An 18,226-nucleotide genomic window follows, 5' to 3' on the forward strand; every position below is an offset into this window, starting at 1 on the left:
CCTATACTTGTAGGCTATAGCATCTGCATTGTGTTGTTTCCTTGGCTGAGCAAGTGTTTGTCTGCTAACCGTTTGTCAGCAGTATCTTTTGGGATTTGCAGTACAGTGTGCCCTCCCTAGCATTGTGACTTGTGATACAGGTGTCCGTGTGTCTTCACTGAGATGATAGTTCCATGCACATTTAAAATTGTAAGTGTTGTTAACACGTTCATATCAAAGTACCCTGTACATCCCATACCTTGAAACGTATGCAATGTATTAATGTAAAGGTCATTGGGACACTTACAATTTGCAAGGTGACATTTAGGCAACCACACTCATTAATGTCTTCACATTAGCCTGTACAGTAAATTCCGATGTGTGACAGGTTCAATGGTGAGTTAAGAAACATGGCTAGTGATGTCAGGACCTCAGTGTGTTCCTGTCTAGATGTTGCTGTTGTGGTGTATGTGTTGTGTGTCCTAGAACGTTGCTGTGCAGTGTGTATATAAGTAGGTTTCTGTACTTACCAACAAGTAGTCCATTGCCATACCGTCCATCCTGGAAGTGTTGGTTGATGGTGCAGTGACGGAAGATGAATGAGTCATGTACACTCCCAGGATATTTTGCCACGATGTTGGTGATCAATCCCTGGTGATCAACTATGGCCTGCACGTTGATTGAATGTGTGTGCTTCCTGTTGCGGTGGAGGTGTTCTGTTGCAGCAGGTGGCACAAGGCGTACATGTGTGCAGTCGATTGCACCAAGGACGTGTGGGAAGCCACTGATGAGGTAGAACCCCTGTTTTGTTTCCTGCTGCTTCTGCAGTGTGTTAGGGAAGCAGATGGGAAGGGGTGTCAGGCGAATGATGGCATCCAGTACTTTTGGCGGAAATGCAGAGAATGATGGTTGTGATATTCCGCCAACCAGGGCACCAGTTGTTTGAAATGAGCCACTTGCCAGCAGGTGAAGTACGGCAAGCAGCTTTGTTTCTGTTGGGATGGTGTGGGGTGTCACTAAAGTGGGGGCCAACTGCGGTTCAATGTTGCCCAGCAGCTGCTGAATGGCCTGCCAGTTCAACGGGTACCTCTGTATGATGACGTGTTCCCTGAGGCCATGCAGGGTTGTTCTTGGGCGGAATATCCTCTCCTGCCTTCTACGCTGCCTTTGGGGTCCCTGCTGGTGTTGTGGTAGCTGCTGTTGTTGCTGCTGGGCTCTGCGTCTACGTGCACGCTGGATAAGAATCACCTCCATTTCTCCCTGTTGCTGCTCTGCTGTTTGTTCTGTGTGTTCTGATTAAATACAGGTGTGTTTGCCCCATTTAAACGCCTGCCCTGACCCAGGCGTTAAATTTTGACGCACATCGGGCTGTGCGTCATTATTTTGCACCGCCTCCCTGCCGAGAGTCATTTTTGCCCGGAAGCATAAATAAGACGCACGGCAGTTTGCGTCGTTTTTTGGACGGGAACGCCTACCTTGCAAATCATTAATGCAGGGCGGGTTGCCGCATCCAAGAAATGACGCACACGGCGGAATTTTGACTCCGCGGGCTCAGGCGTCAGAGTTTAAATATGGGGCAACGTTTGCAGTGATTGTGGTGCAAACGGAGCATAAATATGCCCCTAAGTTGATGGTTTGATAGTTTGCTGGCATTCAACCATATCCCATACAAGGAAAAAACAGAATCAAAGAGGATCCCTAACATCAGACAGGTTGTATTTTCTTGGAGTCATCATATTAAGATTTTTATATACGTAGTGTGTCAAAATTCAAGAAAATCCCTGCATGTTTGTGTCCTGGCAGGGATATATATAAAATAGCTGTCCCTCCACACCTAAAACTACCGCAGCAATCCAGTATGATATTCTGGTCTCGGGATGACTTTGCAGTATTTGCTCAGGTACTTTAATTCTTTGCCTGAGAAAGAAACACACTAAGGACAGAGCAATAATTTTTTTTTTTTTCTAAAAAGTCCATACTCTAAGTCTGAATGTTGTAGTGTTTGATATCAAAAGACTTACAAAGTAGCAACTGCTGATACATATACAATAAACACAATATTTTATATGAATACTGTTATTTCTAATTTACTCTAGATACCTTCTGAGCGGTCCCATCAGGATATCGGTAAGCAAACACTACAGGGGACTAGATGCACAATTGTGCAAAGGACATCTGGGAAAGGCTAGCTGTAAACTTCTTCAGGACAATCAGAGACATTACATGCCATATTATTCTATGTCGCTGTATAATATAAAACATTCATCCCTTTATTTACACTGAGATGCAGTAGTTACCTGCTTTCTGCACTGTTGACACTTTTCTGGTAGTTGGAACAACTAGATCACCCGCAAAGAGGAAAACAGAAAATTAATGCCAGATGTAGAGATTCCAAGCAATGCATTTAGATAAAAATATTTTACTTTTTTCAACTATTTCCTGGCCAGTCTAGAATGGATTTTGGGTTTTGTAGAAAAACATAGATGGTTCTAAGATGCTCCGTCTATAATCAGAACTGATGATAATACAATGATTAATGCTGTTATTACTTTGAAACGAATGTGGCAAAGATCATAGAGCAACATAGAATGTGGAACGTTACAAAGTTTTTGGACAACCTTTGGACACTGTTTAATTTTGTTGGAGACAATCTTTGTAACGTCTACAATGCATATAAATCATCAAAAATGCACTCTACTAATAAAGAGAGCGGGAAAGCATGAAATATGTACATGTAGTTATGGGCATACATTTATATATCTAATTGTATATACACATGCATACTACTATATAGACTTATTACAAATAGAGCCTCTGTCTCTCTGTATTAAGGTGGGCACAACACTTCATAGGAAAGCTAAACTTGAAATTTCATGAACTTTTATCTCAATTGACCAATTTGCACAAATTGTCTGCTGAACTGTATTTAAAATTACTACTTTGAAACTGGTAAATTTGTACTATGTTCTACATGGTGAAAGTGTCATTTTTGACGTGGGATGTTAGGCAAGGGAGCGCATAGAATTCACACGGGAAATTGCATGGGTACATTCTTGGAAAACATAGCAAGTTTTTTATGAATGTGTACCATCTTTCATATGCATGTAGTTCTCTATTCCACAAAGATCCTGCTGACATTTTTGGATTTGACCTCTGTAATGAGAGAACATGATGGTAATTGCCCACAGCACTGTGGCCTGAACTTGTTTTCCTGTACTTGGTAAAAACAGTGATTGTAGAACAAGTTTTGAGGATAACAAAACAGCATTATGTGAGCAAGCACAGCAGGTGGCTGTGTGTATCTTAACATTGGATCCAACCTTGCACAAAACAATGGTACTGCATGGATGTCCTAATTACAATACCAAATACTATTTAAAAGTGGAACATAGGAAAGGAGTTCTCCTTTCCTGCAGTTCCTTTTTTCTAAAGTACTCAGTATGAATCATGTGCTACTAAGAAATTTGTAACATTATACCACTTTTCCAACACTGTTTGAAAATCCATTTTTTGTGTGGTCACCTGTTCATCTGCTGACTGGTATTTCTGATTCTTCTTCTCTGCACACGCAGGCACTGCTGGTCATGTCTCAATGTATGTGCTTTGACCCTTAAAAATGACAGAATTGGCTAATAACCAATTTGCCCATTTGACTTAGCAGTAAGGTCTTATTATGTGGTGCAGGAGATATACCAGTGACATGGAGGTTATTAATGACTGGTGAACGAAAGCACACACATTGTCATTCACTAGGCTGATAAGCAGAATATGGGTTCAGGCCTACATGGGTAGGTTGGCTGGTGCTGCATTTAAACCTGCTGGTGAATCTGTCAAAATAAACTTTTTGGACAGAAAGAGGTCTGCTTTGATATATTCAGTCACGCTACATGTGCGTTTTGACTATATTTTAGGTTGCTATAATTCAAACGACGGAGATGTAAACATTTCCAATTAATTGCAGTAGTTGGATTTTATATAAATACACAGGAAAGTACCATTCATTAACTGACAACTTGTCTGCTTGAAGCTTAAATACGCTAATTATCATTAGCCAGCCTGTTGTTTCCTTTCCATTCAGCGCTGTATTCTTGATGAGAAGTAAAACTGCTCTTAGAACAGAAAGAATGGTTTGAGCATTTTGGTAGAAAAACCTGTTATAAGGTATGTTACTCATGTTTTTAAAGAAAGGAGAGCTGGGGAGGGCACAGGATCTTCAATAACTTGTAAAGGATCAGGGTGAAGGTTACAAGTTGAAAGTAACATGTCAACTGGTACCAGAGGGCTGGTACACCAAGGTGTCCTTGGATCCCGAAACCAATATAGCCAACCTGGTTCCAATCCGGTGAGGTGAAGAAATGGTCCCAGATCCAATTTTGTTTGGTTGAGAAAGAGCCAACCGCCCATTTTCCTATACACACTCCTGGCTCAGGAGCACATTCCTGTGACACAGTTATTCTGCCATGCTGGAATTAACTAAGAATAGTACACTGTGGGATAGCGCAAACAAGATGTGCTGAAAAATAGGGAATGTTTGCCCTTGGAACTTATTACCCACTGGTCAGGGACTATTGATGAGTCAACCTACCCACTGTCTCTTAATTTCAACAAGGTGGCTCCTGACTGACTGCAAATGAGAATTTATTTAGACCTTTGCAAGTAGAAAATCAGACAGCACCTCGTATTTGTGACCCTCCAAGACTACTGAATGACTCTACTTGTTTTCCCTTACACGCAAGACTAAGAAGTAGATTGCATTTCTCAGATGTCTGACCTCTTGTATGCCTGGCGGGACATCAAAAGTTGCAAGTGATCTTTTCCTCAAGTGACCAGCTGAGCACTTTGCACAAAACCTCAGAATAACGGCGTGCACATTTGAAAGTTTGAAATGGCCGATTTGGGTTGAGTATTTCCAAGAAGTAATAGGAAAGGTTGCAATTGGATGTCAAACAAGTAGTTATTAAACTTAAAATGTATCTTAATAGGCAATTAATGGCATGAGAAAATCAACTGCAAATAAATAAGCACCCAATGTCATTTGCATGCAGTTTGCACTGCCACATACTGCCCACTGATACCTCAAGTTTAAAGACATTTGAAATATGAATGGAAAGGAACGGAAGTCCGATGACCTCAAGACTGTAGTGACTTTTAGTTAAAGTCCAACATTTGGTGACAACACATGTTATTAATAAGCGTTCGAGGAACATGATACAACATCATTAGAGCTTAGACAGCAGACTGTGGAGTGCATAGGGGCAGAGACACTGGTTTGCACTAAACAATATAGAAACATTTGTTATATAAAGATAATTTCAAGGACCTCTTGAAAACAAAAAAAATGGATAGGATGTTAGTTGACCTAAAGTTCCTTTCTTCCAAGGTGGGGTTCGGCAGTCGTGCTCTGTAGACAAAACTGGACCATTGCTTTTCATATTGAAGGTCATCTTAGAGGCTAAGTTGATAGTTTGCTGGCATTCAACCATATCCCATACAAGGAAAAAACAGAATCAAAGAGGATCCCTAACATCAGACAGGTTGTATTTTCTTGGAGTCATCATATTAAGATTTTTAAATACGTAGAGAGTCAAAATTCAAGAAAATCCCTGCATATTTGTGTCCTAGCAGGGAGATATAAAAAATAGCTGCCCCTCCACACCTAAAACTACTGCAGCAATCCAGTATTATATTCTGGTCTCTGGCAGACTTTGCAGTATTTGCTCAGGCACTTTAATTCTTTGCCTGAGAAAGAAACACACTAAGGGCAGAACAAGAATTTGTTTTTTTTCTAAAAAGTACATACTCTAAATCTGAATATTGTAGTGTTTGATATCAAAAAACTTACAAAGTAGCAACTGGTGATACATATAAAATAAACACAATATTTTAAGTGACTACTGTTAAGTAGTTATTTCTAATTTACTCTAGATACCTTCTGAGCGGTCCCATCAGGATATCGGTAAGCAAACAATAGAGGGGACTAGATGCACAATTGTGCAAAAGACATCTGGAAAAGGCTAGCTGTAAACTTCTTCAGGACAATCAGAGACATTACATGCCATGTGATTCTATATCGCTGTATAATATAAAACATTCATCCCTTTATTTACACTGAGATGCAGGAGTTACCTGCTTTCTGCACTGTTGACACTTTTCTGGTAGTTGGAACAACTAGATCACCCGCAAAGAGGAAAACAGAATATTAATGCCAGATGTTGAGATTCTTAGTGTGAGAAAACAGGGCTGATTGCAGAGGCCCCCTAACTTTTTGCCCCCATTTTCCATTTTTTGCTGGTGTTTTCCTGACTCTGGTGGTGCCCTGGTTACTGCTAACCAGTCCCAGGGCCTGTGCTCTGTGTAAAATGGGTATGCAAATTAAGCTAATTATAACTGGCTAAGTTAACCTGCCTATAAGTCCCTAGTATATGGTAGGGCATGTAGGTTTAGGGACCACAGCATAGGTAGTGCACCCATAGGTGCACTGCTGAGGTGCCCAGTGTCATTTTAAAGGCAGGCCTGCCTTGTTGGCTGCTTTTAAATTAAAGTTATATGCAAATTCGACTTTGGAATTAAAAGTAGTTCCAAAGTCTTAAACTACCTTATTTTTACATATAAGTCACCCCTAAGGTGTGCCCTGTAACTATAAGCAGGGACTTTATAAAAATAGTTTTATAAACCCTGGTGAGGTAAAAACAGCCAAATTCGTTTTTCCCTCATTGTAGTAAATGGCCTTCATAGGCTAAAATGGGGAGACTTTATTTTAATTTTTAAAGTCTCCTTAAATGATGCATACCAAGAGTTTGGTATCAAATTAATTGTTGTAATAAATCCTACAACTTCCAGTTGTTGGATTTAATGTAACTTTTTCATGTAAAGAGTTTTAAACATTACCTGAAAAGTTGCCAATTTTAGCCCTGCATTGTTTTTGCTGCTGTGCTCTGATTGGCCAGCCTGAGCAGCTTGGCCAAGCTGCCTTGATGAGGTGTGAAGTGGCCTGGCTTCATACGTAGGAATGTGCCTGTGGGAAGGAATCTCCCCTCAGCAGATGGTGAGGCAGGAAGGGGGAGGGCTGCCAAACTGGTCTTCAAAGGCAGAGAAGGACATTTGGAGCAACCAGCAACACCCCCACATCCTGCAACCCCAGACAACTAGGTGCCCCCTTGATTAGATTAGGAGAGGGCAGGAGAGGGGTGTGTTCATGATTTTTAGCCACACCAGTGGGTGGGCTCAGCCAGATGTAACCTCCAAAAATCAGATTCAGCCATGATGGATTTTTAGAGAATGTTGCCTCCTGGGATTGATTTTTGCCACACTTCCCAGGAAGTGGTCATCACAGGGGGAATGACCCTGCACCTGATTGGAGAACCAGGACCCCCCTGCTTTTCACCCAGGAGCAAGGATAAAACTGGCAGACTTGCACCCACACCTCAGTTCCCTACCACATCCAACAAGGAAGAACAACAGAAGAAGAAGGACTGCCCTGCTGGACCACTGGCCTGCACCTGGAACCTGCACTCAGAAGGACTGCACCAGCTGCACACTTGGGCTTCACCACAAGAAGGACTTTGCCTGGCTTCAACTGGTTCAAGGAGGGACTCCCTGTTTGCTACAGGTGAAAAATTGCTAACCAGAATCCCCTGCACCAACTCCTGAAGAAAGCGACCAGCTGACCACTGTCCAGTGGCCAAAAAGGAGTTTGCACCAGGTGCATTCTGGGAGTTGTAGTCCGCACCCCCCAAGGACCATCTCAGAACTTCTGGACTCTTGGGGTGAGCTGTGGACCCCAAAAGAACCTTAAAAGGACATCTGGGAGAAGCCCCAGAAGTTTGGAGAAGTTTGGAGAATTTTTGTAAAAAAGCTCCATAGAGGGACCGACCCGCCGCGGCAACTCTAGCCGGCTTGCCTCAACCGCGACCCGGCCTGATTTGCTGGTTTGTCCCGGTAAAGAAAAATCTCCGAAAAAGAGACTAAGTCCGAAGGTAAAAAGTTGACCGGGACCTCCCAGCCAGCGTATCCGAGGAGGGCTCCATGGACGTCGGATCAAGATCCAGGTTTACCCCAGTCGAAGGATTTTCACCTCGAAAAAACGACTAAGTCCGAAAGTAAAAATCTCCACCGAGGATTCCAGCATCGCGTATCCGGAGAAGGGCTCCAGGAGGTCGGATTGGACTGGCAGGTTCGTCCCGCTGAAGAAAATCTTCGAAAAAAAGACTAAGTATGAAGGTAAACTTTTAACCGAGGCCTCCCGCAGCCTGTAGCCGAGCAGGGCTCCATCGCGGTCGGCCTTAAACTTTGACTTTGCCCCGGTCGAGGTGCAACCAGATGACCCGATTGGCGCTTTTTGTTTCTAGGCGCTAAAAAAAAAAAATCTTTAAAAATTCATATCTCCGGTTCCCCTTATCCGATTTTATTCGTTTTGGTGTCATTTCAAAGATAAAAATATATTCCATTTTTATAAATTGGTTTTGGATTTTTAAACTGTTTCCTGTGTTTTATTTAATTACTGTTTTGTGATATTTGAATGCTTTACACTCTGTCTCCTAAGTTAAGCCTTGACGCTCGTTGCCAAGCTACCAAGGGTTGAGCTGGGGTTAATTTACTGAGACCTAACTGGACCTTAGTGGAGGTTAGTGGCCTATTGCTAAGTGTAGGTACCTACCTGCCCTTACCAATAACCCATTTTCAAACACCAACCAATGTATTTAGATTAAAATATTTTATTTTTTTCAACTATTTCCAGGCCAGTCTAGAATGGATTTTGGTTTTTGTAGAAAAACATAGATGGTTCTAAGATGCTCCGTCTATAATCAGAACTGATGATATTACAATGATTAATGCTGTTATTACTTTGAAACGAATGTGGCAAAGATCATAGAGCAACAGAGAATGTGGAACTTTACAAAGTTTTTGGACAACCTTTGGACACTGTTTAATTTTGTTGGAGACAATCTTTGTAATGTCTACAATGCATATAAATCATCAAAAATGCAATATACTAATAAAGAGAGCGGGAAAGCATGAAATATGTACATGTAGTAATGGGCATACATTTATATATCTATTTGTATATACACATGCATACTACTATATAGGCTTATTACAAATAGAGCCTCTGTCTCTCTGTATTAAGGTGGGCACAACACTTCATAGGAAAGCTAAACTTGAAATGTCATAAACTTTTACCTCAATTGACCAATTTGCACAAATTATCTGCTGAAATGTATTTAAAATTACTACTTTGAAACTGGTAAATTTGTACTATGTTCTACATAGTGAAAGTGTAATTTTTGACGTGGGATGTTAGGCAAGGGAGCGCATAGAATTCACACGGGAAATTGCATGGGTACATTCTTGGAAAACATAGCAAGTATTTTATGAAAGTGTTCCAGCTTTCATGTGCATGTAGTTCTCTATTCCACAAAGATCCTGCTGACATTTTTGGATTTGACCTCTGTAATGAGAGAACATGATGGTAATTGCCCACAGCACTGGGGCCTGAAGTTGTTTTCCTGTACTTGGTAAAAACAGTGATTATAGAACAGGTTTTGAGGATAACAAAACAGCATTATGTGAGCAAGCACAGCAGGTGGCTGCGTGTATCTTAACATTGGATCCAACCTTGCACAAAACAATGGTACTACATGGATGTCCTAATTGCAATACCAAATACCACTTAAAAGTGGAAAATAGGAAAGGAGTTCTCCTTTCCTGCAGTTCCTTTTTTCTAAAGTACTCAGTATGAATCCTGTGCTACTAAGAAATTTGTAACATATACCACTTTTCCAACACTGTTTGAAAATCCATTTTTTGTGTGGTCACCTGTGCATGTGCTGACTGGTATTTCTGATTCTTCTTCTCTGCACACGCAGGCACTGCTGGTCATGTCTCAATGTATGTGCTTTGACCCTTAAATATGACAAAACTGGCTAATAACCAATTTGCCCATTTGACTTAGCAGTAAGGTCTTATTATATGGTGCAGGAGATATACCAGTGACAGGGACGTTATTAATGACTGGTGAACGAACGTACACACATTGTCATTCACTAGGCTGATAAGCAGAATATGGGTTCAGGCCTACATGGGTAGGTTGACTGGTGCTGCATTTAAACCTGCTGGTGAATCTGTCAAAATAAACTTTTTTGACAGAAAGAGGTCTGCTTTGATGTATTTGGTCAAGCTACATGTGCGTTTTAGACTATATTTTAGGTTGCTATAATTCAAAGGACGGAGATGTAAACATTTCCAATTAATTGCAGTAGTTGGATTTTATATAAATACACAGGAAAGTGCCATTTATTAACTGACAATTTGTCTGCTTGAAGCTTAAATACGCTAATTATCATTAGCCTTATCATTATTCCTTTCCATTCAGCGCTGTATTCTTGATGAGAAGTGAAACTGCTCTTAGAACAGAAAGAATGGTTTGAGCCTTTTGGTAGAAAAACCTGTTATAAGGTATGTTACTCATGCTCTTCCAGAAAGGAGAGCTGGGGAAGGTTCAGGATCTTCAATAACTTGTAAAGGATCAGGGTGAAGTTTACAAGTTGAAAGTAACATGTCCACTGGCACCAGAGGAAAAGGTGTCCTTGGATCCCAAAACCAATATAGACAACCTGGTTCCAATCCAGTGAGGTGAAGAGATGGTCCCAGATCCAATTTTGTTTGGTTGAGGAAGAGCCAACCGCCCATTTTCCTATACACACTCTTGGCTCAGGAGCCTATTCCTGTGACAGAGTAATTCTGCCATGCTGGAAATTAACTAAGAATAGTGCACTGTGGGATAGCGCAAACAAGATGTGCTGAAAAATAGGGAATGTTTGCCCTTGGAACTTATTACCCACTGGTCAGGTACTATTGATGAGTCAACCTACCCACTGTCTCTTAGTTTCAACAAGGTGGCTCTTGACTGACTGCAAGTGGGAATTGTTTTAGACCTGTGCAAGTAGAACATCAGACTGCACCTCGTATTTGTTACCTGCCAGGACCATTGAATGACTCTACTTGTTTTCCTTTACACGCATGACTAAGAAGTAGATTGCATTTCTCAGATGTCTGACCTCTTGTATGGCTGGAGGGACATCAGAAGTTGCAAGTGATCTTTTCCTCAAGTGACCAGCTGAGCACTTTGCACAAAACCTCAGAATAACGGCGCACACATTTAAAAGCTTGAAATGGCCAAATTGGGTTGAGTATTTCAAAGAAGTAATAGGAAAGGTTGCAATTGGATGTCAAACAAGTAGTTATTAAACTTAAAATGTATCTTAATAGACTTTTAATGGCATGAGCTAATCTACTGCAAATAAAAAAACACCCGATGTCATTTGCATGCAGTTTGCACTGCCACATACTGCCCACTGATACCTCAAGTTTAAAGACATTTGAAATATGAATGGAAAGGAACGGAAGTCCGATGACCTCAAGACTGTAGTGACTTTTAGTTAAAGTCCTACATTTGGTGACAACACATGTTATTAATAAGCCTTCGAGGAACATGATACAACATCATTAGAGCTTAGACAGCAGACTGTGGAGTGCATAGGGACAGAGACACTGATTTGCACTAAGCAATATAGATACACTTATGATATAAAGATAATTTCAAGGACCTCTTGAAAACAAAAAAAAATGGATAGGATGTTAGTTGACCTAAAGTTCCTTTCTTCCAAGGTGGGGTTCAGCAGTCATGCACTGTAGACAAAACTGGACCATTGCTTTTCATATTGAAGGTCATCTTAGAGGCTAAGTTGATAATTTGCTCACATTCAACCATATCCCATACAAGGAAAAATCAGAATCAAAGAGGATCCCTAACATCAGACAGGTTGTATTTTCTTGGAGTCATCATATTAAGATTTTTATATACGTAGAGTGTCAAAATTCAAGAATATCCCTGCATGTTTGTGTCCTAGCAGGGAGATATCAAAAATAGCTGTCCCTCCATACCTAAAACTACTGCAGCAATCCAGTATGATATTCTGGTCTCTGGCAGACTTTGCAGTATTTGCTGAGGTACTTTAATTATTTGCCTGAGAAAGAAACACACTAAGGGCAGAGCCAGAATTCTTTTTTTTTCTAAAAAGTACATACTCTAAGTCTGAATGTTGTAGTGTTTGATATCAAAAAACTTACAAAGTAGCAACTGTTGATACATATACAATAAACACAATAATTTATATGAATACTGTTAAGTAGTTATTTCTAATTTACTCTAGATACCTTCTGAGCGGTCCGATCAGGATATCGGTAAGAAAACAATAGATGGGACTAGATGCACAATTGTGCAAAGGACATCTAGAAAAAGCTAGCTGTAAAATTCTTCAGGACAATCAGAGTGCATTACATGCCATATGATTCTATGTCGCTGCATGACATAAAACATTCATCCCTTTATTTACACCCAGTAGTTACCTGCTTTCTGCACTGTTGCCACTTTTCTGGTAGTTGGAACAACTAGATCGCCTGCAAAGAGGAAAACAGAAAATTAATGCCAGATGTTGAGATTCCAAGCAATGTATTTAGAGGAAAATATTTTATTTTTTTCAACTATTTCCAGGCCCGTCTAGAATGGATTTTGGGTTTTGTAGAAAAACATAGATGGTTCTAAAAAACTCCGTCTATAATCAGAACTGATGATAATACAATGATTAATGCTGTTATTACTTTGAAACAAATGTGGCAAAGATCATAGAGCAACAGAGAATGTGGAACTTTACAAAGTTTTTGGACAACCTTTGGACACTGTTTAATTTTGTTGGAGACAATCTTTGTAATGTTTACAATGCATATGAATCATCAAAAATGCAATCTACTAATAAAGAGAGCAGGAAAGCATGAAATATGTACATGTAGTTATGGGCATACATTTATATATCTATTTGTATATACACATGCATACTACTATATAGACTTATTACAAATAGAGCCTCTGTCTCTCTGTATTAAGGTGGGCACAACACTTCATAGGAAAGCTAAACTTGAAATTTCATAAACTTTTACCTCAATTGACCAATTTGCACAAATTATCTGCTGAACTGTATTTAAAATTACTACTTTGAAATTGGTAAATTTTGTAGTATATTCTAAATGGTGAAAGTGTAAACTTTGATGTGGGATGTTAGGCAAGGGAGCGGGTAGGATTCACACGTGAAATTGCATGGGTACATTTTTTGGAAAACATAGCAAGTGTTTTATGAAAGTGTATCAGCTTTCATATGCATATAGTTCTCCATGCCACAAAGAGCCTGCTGACATTTTTGGATTTGACCTCTGTAATGAGAGAACATGATGGTAATTGCCCACAGCACTGTGGCCTGAAGTTGTTTTCCTGTACTTGATAAAAACAGTGATTATAGAACAAGTTTTGAGGATAACAAAACAGCATTATGTGAGCAACCACAGTAGGTGGCTGTGTGTATCTTAACATTGGATCCAACCTTGCACAAAACAATGGTACTGCATGGATGTCCTAATGGCAATACCAAATACTACTTAAAAGTGGAACATAGGAACGGAGTTATCCTTTCCTGCAGTTACTTTTTTCTAAAGTACTCAGTATGAATCCTGTGCTTCTAAGAAATTTGTAACATTATGCCACATTTCCAACACTGTTTGAAAATCCATTTTTTGTTTGGTCACCTGTTCATCTGCTGACTGGTATTTCTGATTGTTCTTCTCTGCACACGCAGACACTGCTGGTCATGTCTCAATGTATGTGCTTTGACTCTTAAATATGACAAACTTGGCTAATAACCAATTTGCCCATTTGACTTACCAGTAAGGTCTTATTATATGGTGCAGGAGATATATCAGTGACATGGAAGTTATTAATGACTAGTGAACGAAAGCACACACACTGTCATTCACTAGGCTGATAAGCAGAATATGGGTTCAGGCCTACATGGGTAGGTTGACTGGTGCTGCATTTAAACCTGCTGGTGAATCTATCAAAATAAACTTTTTTGACAGAAAGAGGTCTGCTTTGATATATTCAGTCACGCTACATGTGCGTTTTAGACTATATTTTAGGTTGCTATAATTCAAAGGACGGAGATGTAAACATTTCCAATTAATTGCAGTAGTTGGATTTTATATAAATACACAGGAAAGTGCCATTTATTAACTGACAATTTGTCTGCTTGATGCTTAAATACGCTAATTATCATTAGCCGGCCTATTGTTTCCCTTCTATTCAGTGCTGTATTCTTGATGAGAAGTGAAACTGATCTTAGAACAGAAAGAATGGATTGAGCATTTTGGTAGAAAAACCTGTTATAAGGTATGTTACTCATACTCTTCAGGAAAGGAGAGCTGGGGAGGGCTCAGGATCTTCAATAACTTGTAAAGGATCAGGGTGAAGCTTACAAGTTGAAAGTAACATGTCAACTGGCACCGGAGGAAAAGGTGTCCTTGGATCCCGAAACCAATATAGCCAACCTGGTTCCAATCCGGTGAGATGAAGAGATGTTCCTAGATCCAATTTTGTTTGGTTGAGAAAGAGCCAACCGCCCATTTTCCTATACACACTCCTGGCTCAGGAGCATATTCCTGTGACACAGTAATTCTGCCATGCCGGAATTAACTAAGAATAGTACACTGTGGGATAGCGCAAACAAGATGTGCTGAAAAATAGGTAATGTTTGCCCTTGGAACTTATTACCCACTGGTCAGGGACTATTGATGAGTCAACCTACCCACTGTCTGTTAGTTTCAACAAGGTGGCTCTTGACTGACTGCAAATGAGAATTTATTTAGACCTGTGTAAGTAGAAAATCAGACTGCACCTCGTATTTGTGACCTGCCAGGACCACTGAATGACTCTACTTGTTTTCCCTTACACGCAAGACTAAGAAGTAGATTACATTTCTCAGATGTCTGACCTCTTGTATGCCTGGAGGGACATCAAAAGTTGCAAGCTATCTTCTCCTCAAGTGACCAGCTGAGCACTTTGCACAAAACCTCAGAATAACGGCGTACACATTTGAAAGTTTGAAATGGCCAAATTGGGTTGAGTATTTCCAAGAAGTAATAGGAAAGGTTGCAATTGGATGTCAAGCAAGTAGTTATTAAACTTAAAATGTAACTTAATAGGCTTATAATGGCATGAGCTAATCTACTGCAAATAAAAATGCACCCAATGTCATTTGCATGCAGTTTGCACTGCCACATACTGCCCACTGATACCTTAAGTTTAAAGACATTTAAAATATGAATGTATAGGAACGGAAGTCCGATGACCTCAAGACTGTAGTGACTTTTAAAGTCCTGCATTCGGTGACAACATATGTCATTAATAAGCCTTCGAGGAACATGATACAACATCATGAGAGCTTAGACAGCAGACTGTGGAGTGCATAGGGACAGAGACACTGATTTGCACTAAACAACATAGATACACTTATGATATAAACATAATTTCAAGGACGTCTTGAAAACAAAAAAATTGGATAGGATGTTAGTTGACCTAAAGTTCCTTTCTTCCAAGTTGGGGTTCAGCAGTCGTGCACTGAAGACAAAACTGGAACATTGCTTTTCATATTGAAGGTCATCTTAGAGGCTAAGTTGATAGTCTGCTGGCATTCAACCATATCCCATACAAGGAAAAAACAGAATCAAAGTGAATCCCTAACATCAGACAGGTTATATTTTCTTGGAGTGTTCATATTAAGATTTTTATATACGTAGAGTGTCAAAATTCATGAAAATCCCTGCATGTTTGTGTCCTAGCAGGGAGATATCAAAAATAGCTGTCCCTCCACACCTAAAACTACCGCAGCAATCCAGTATGATATTCTGGTCTCTTGCAGACTTTGCAGTATTTGCTCAGGTACTTTAATTCTTTGCCTGAGAAAGAAACACACTAAGGGCAGAGCAAGAATTTGTTTTTTTCCTAAAAAGTACATACTCTAAGTCTGAATGTTGTAGTGTTTGATATAAAAAAACTTACAAAGTAGCAACTGGTGATACATGTACAATAAACACAATATTTTATATGAATACTGTTAAGTAGTTATTTCTAATTTACTCTAGATACCTTCTGAGCGGTCCCATCTGGCTCAGGAGCCTATTCCTGTGACAGAGTAATTCTGCCATGCTGATATTAACTAAGAATAGTACACTGTGGTACAGCGCAAACAAGATGTGCTGAAAAATAGGGAATGTTTGCCCTTGGAACTTATTACCCACTGGTCAGGGACTAATGATGAGTCAACCTACCCACTGTCTCTTAGTTTCAACAATGTAGCTCTTGACTGACTGCAAATGAGAATTCTTTTAGACCTGTGCAAGTAGAAACTCAGACTGCACCTCGTATTTGTGAGCTGCCAGGACCACTGAAAGACTCTACTTGTTTTCCTTTACACGCAAGACCAAGAAGTAGATTGCATTTCTCAGATGTCTGACCTCTTGTATGGCTTTAGGGACATCAAAAGTTGCAAGTGATCTTTCCTCAAGTGACCAGCTGAGCACTTTGCACAAAACCTCAGAATAATGGTGCACACATTTGAAAGTTTGATATGGCCAAATTGGGTTGAGTATTTCCAAGAAGTAATAAGAAAGGTTGCAATTGGATGTCAAACAAGTAGTTATTAAACTTAAAATGTATCTTATTAGGCTTTTAATGGCATGAGCTAATCTACTGCAAATAAAAAAGCACCCGATGTCATTTGCATGCTGTTTCCACTGCCACATACTGCCCACTGATACCTCAAGTTTAAAGACTTTTGAAATATGAATGGAAAGGAATGGAAGTCCGATGACCTCAAGACTGTAGTGACTTTTAGTTAAAGTCTTACATTTGGTGACAACACATGTTATTAATAAGCCTTCGAGGAACATGATACAACATCATTAGAGCATAGACAGCAGACTGTGGCGTGCATAGAGACAGAGACACTGATTTGCACTAAACAATATAGAGACACTTATGATATAAAGATAATTTCAAGGACCTCTTGAACACAAAAAAAAAATGGATAGGATGTTAGTTGACCTAAAGTTCCTTTCTTCCAAGGTGGGATTCAGCAGTCATGCACTGTAGACAAAACTGGACCATTGCTTTTCATTTTGAAGGTCATCTTAGAGGCTAAGTTGATAATTTGCTGGCATTCAACCATATCCCATACAAGGAAAAAACAGAATCAAAGAGGATCCCTAACTTCAGACAGGTTGTATTTTCTGGGAGTCATCATATTAAGATTTTTATACACGTAGTGTGTCAAAATTCAAGAAAATCCCTGCATACTTGTGTCCTAGCAGCGAGATATCAAAAATAGCTGTCCCTCCACACCTAAAACTACTGCAGCAATCCACTATGATATTCTGGTCTCTGGCAGACTTTGCAGTATTTGCTCAGGTACTTTAATTCTTTGCCTGAAAAAGAAACACACTAAGGGCAGAGCAAGAATTTGTTTTTTTTCTAAAAAGTCCATACTCCAAGTCTGAATGTTGTAGTGTTTGATATAAAAAAACTTACAAAGTAGCAACTGGTGATACATATACAATAAACACAATATTTTATATGAATACTGTTAAGTAGGTATTTCTAATTAACTCTAGATACCTTATGAGCGGTCCCATCAGGATATCGGTAAGCAAACAATAGAGGGGACTAGATGCACAATTGTGCAAAGGACATCTGGAAAAGCCTAGCTGTAAAATTCTTCAGGACAATCAGAAACATTACATGCCTTATGATTCTATGTCGCTATATAATATAAAACATTCATCCCTTTATTTACAATGAGATGCAGTAGTTACCTGCTTTCTGCACTGTTGCCACTTTTCTGGTAGTTGGAACAACTAGATCACCTGCAAAGAGGAAAACAGAAAATTAATGCCAGATGTTGAGATTCCAAGCAATGTATTTAGATAAAAATATTTTATTTTTTTCAACTATTTCCAGGCCAGTCTAGAATGGATTTCAGGTTTTGTAGAAAAACATAGATGGTTCTAAAATGCTCCATCTATAATCAGAACTGATGATAATACAATGATTAATGCTGTTATTACTTTGAAACGAATGTGGCAAAGATCATAGAGCAACAGAGAATGTGGAACTTTACAAAGTTTTTGGACAACCTTTGGACACTGTTTAATTTTGTTGGAGGCAATCTTTGTAATGTCTACAATGCATATAAATCTTCAAAAATGCAATCTATTAATAAAGAGAGCGGGAAAGCATTAAATATGTATATGCAGTTATTGGCATACATTTATATATCTATTTGTATATACACATGCATACTACTAT

This window comes from Pleurodeles waltl, chromosome 2_2, assembly GCF_031143425.1.
Source record: "Pleurodeles waltl isolate 20211129_DDA chromosome 2_2, aPleWal1.hap1.20221129, whole genome shotgun sequence".
Classification (NCBI taxonomy): Eukaryota; Metazoa; Chordata; class Amphibia; order Caudata; family Salamandridae; genus Pleurodeles; species Pleurodeles waltl.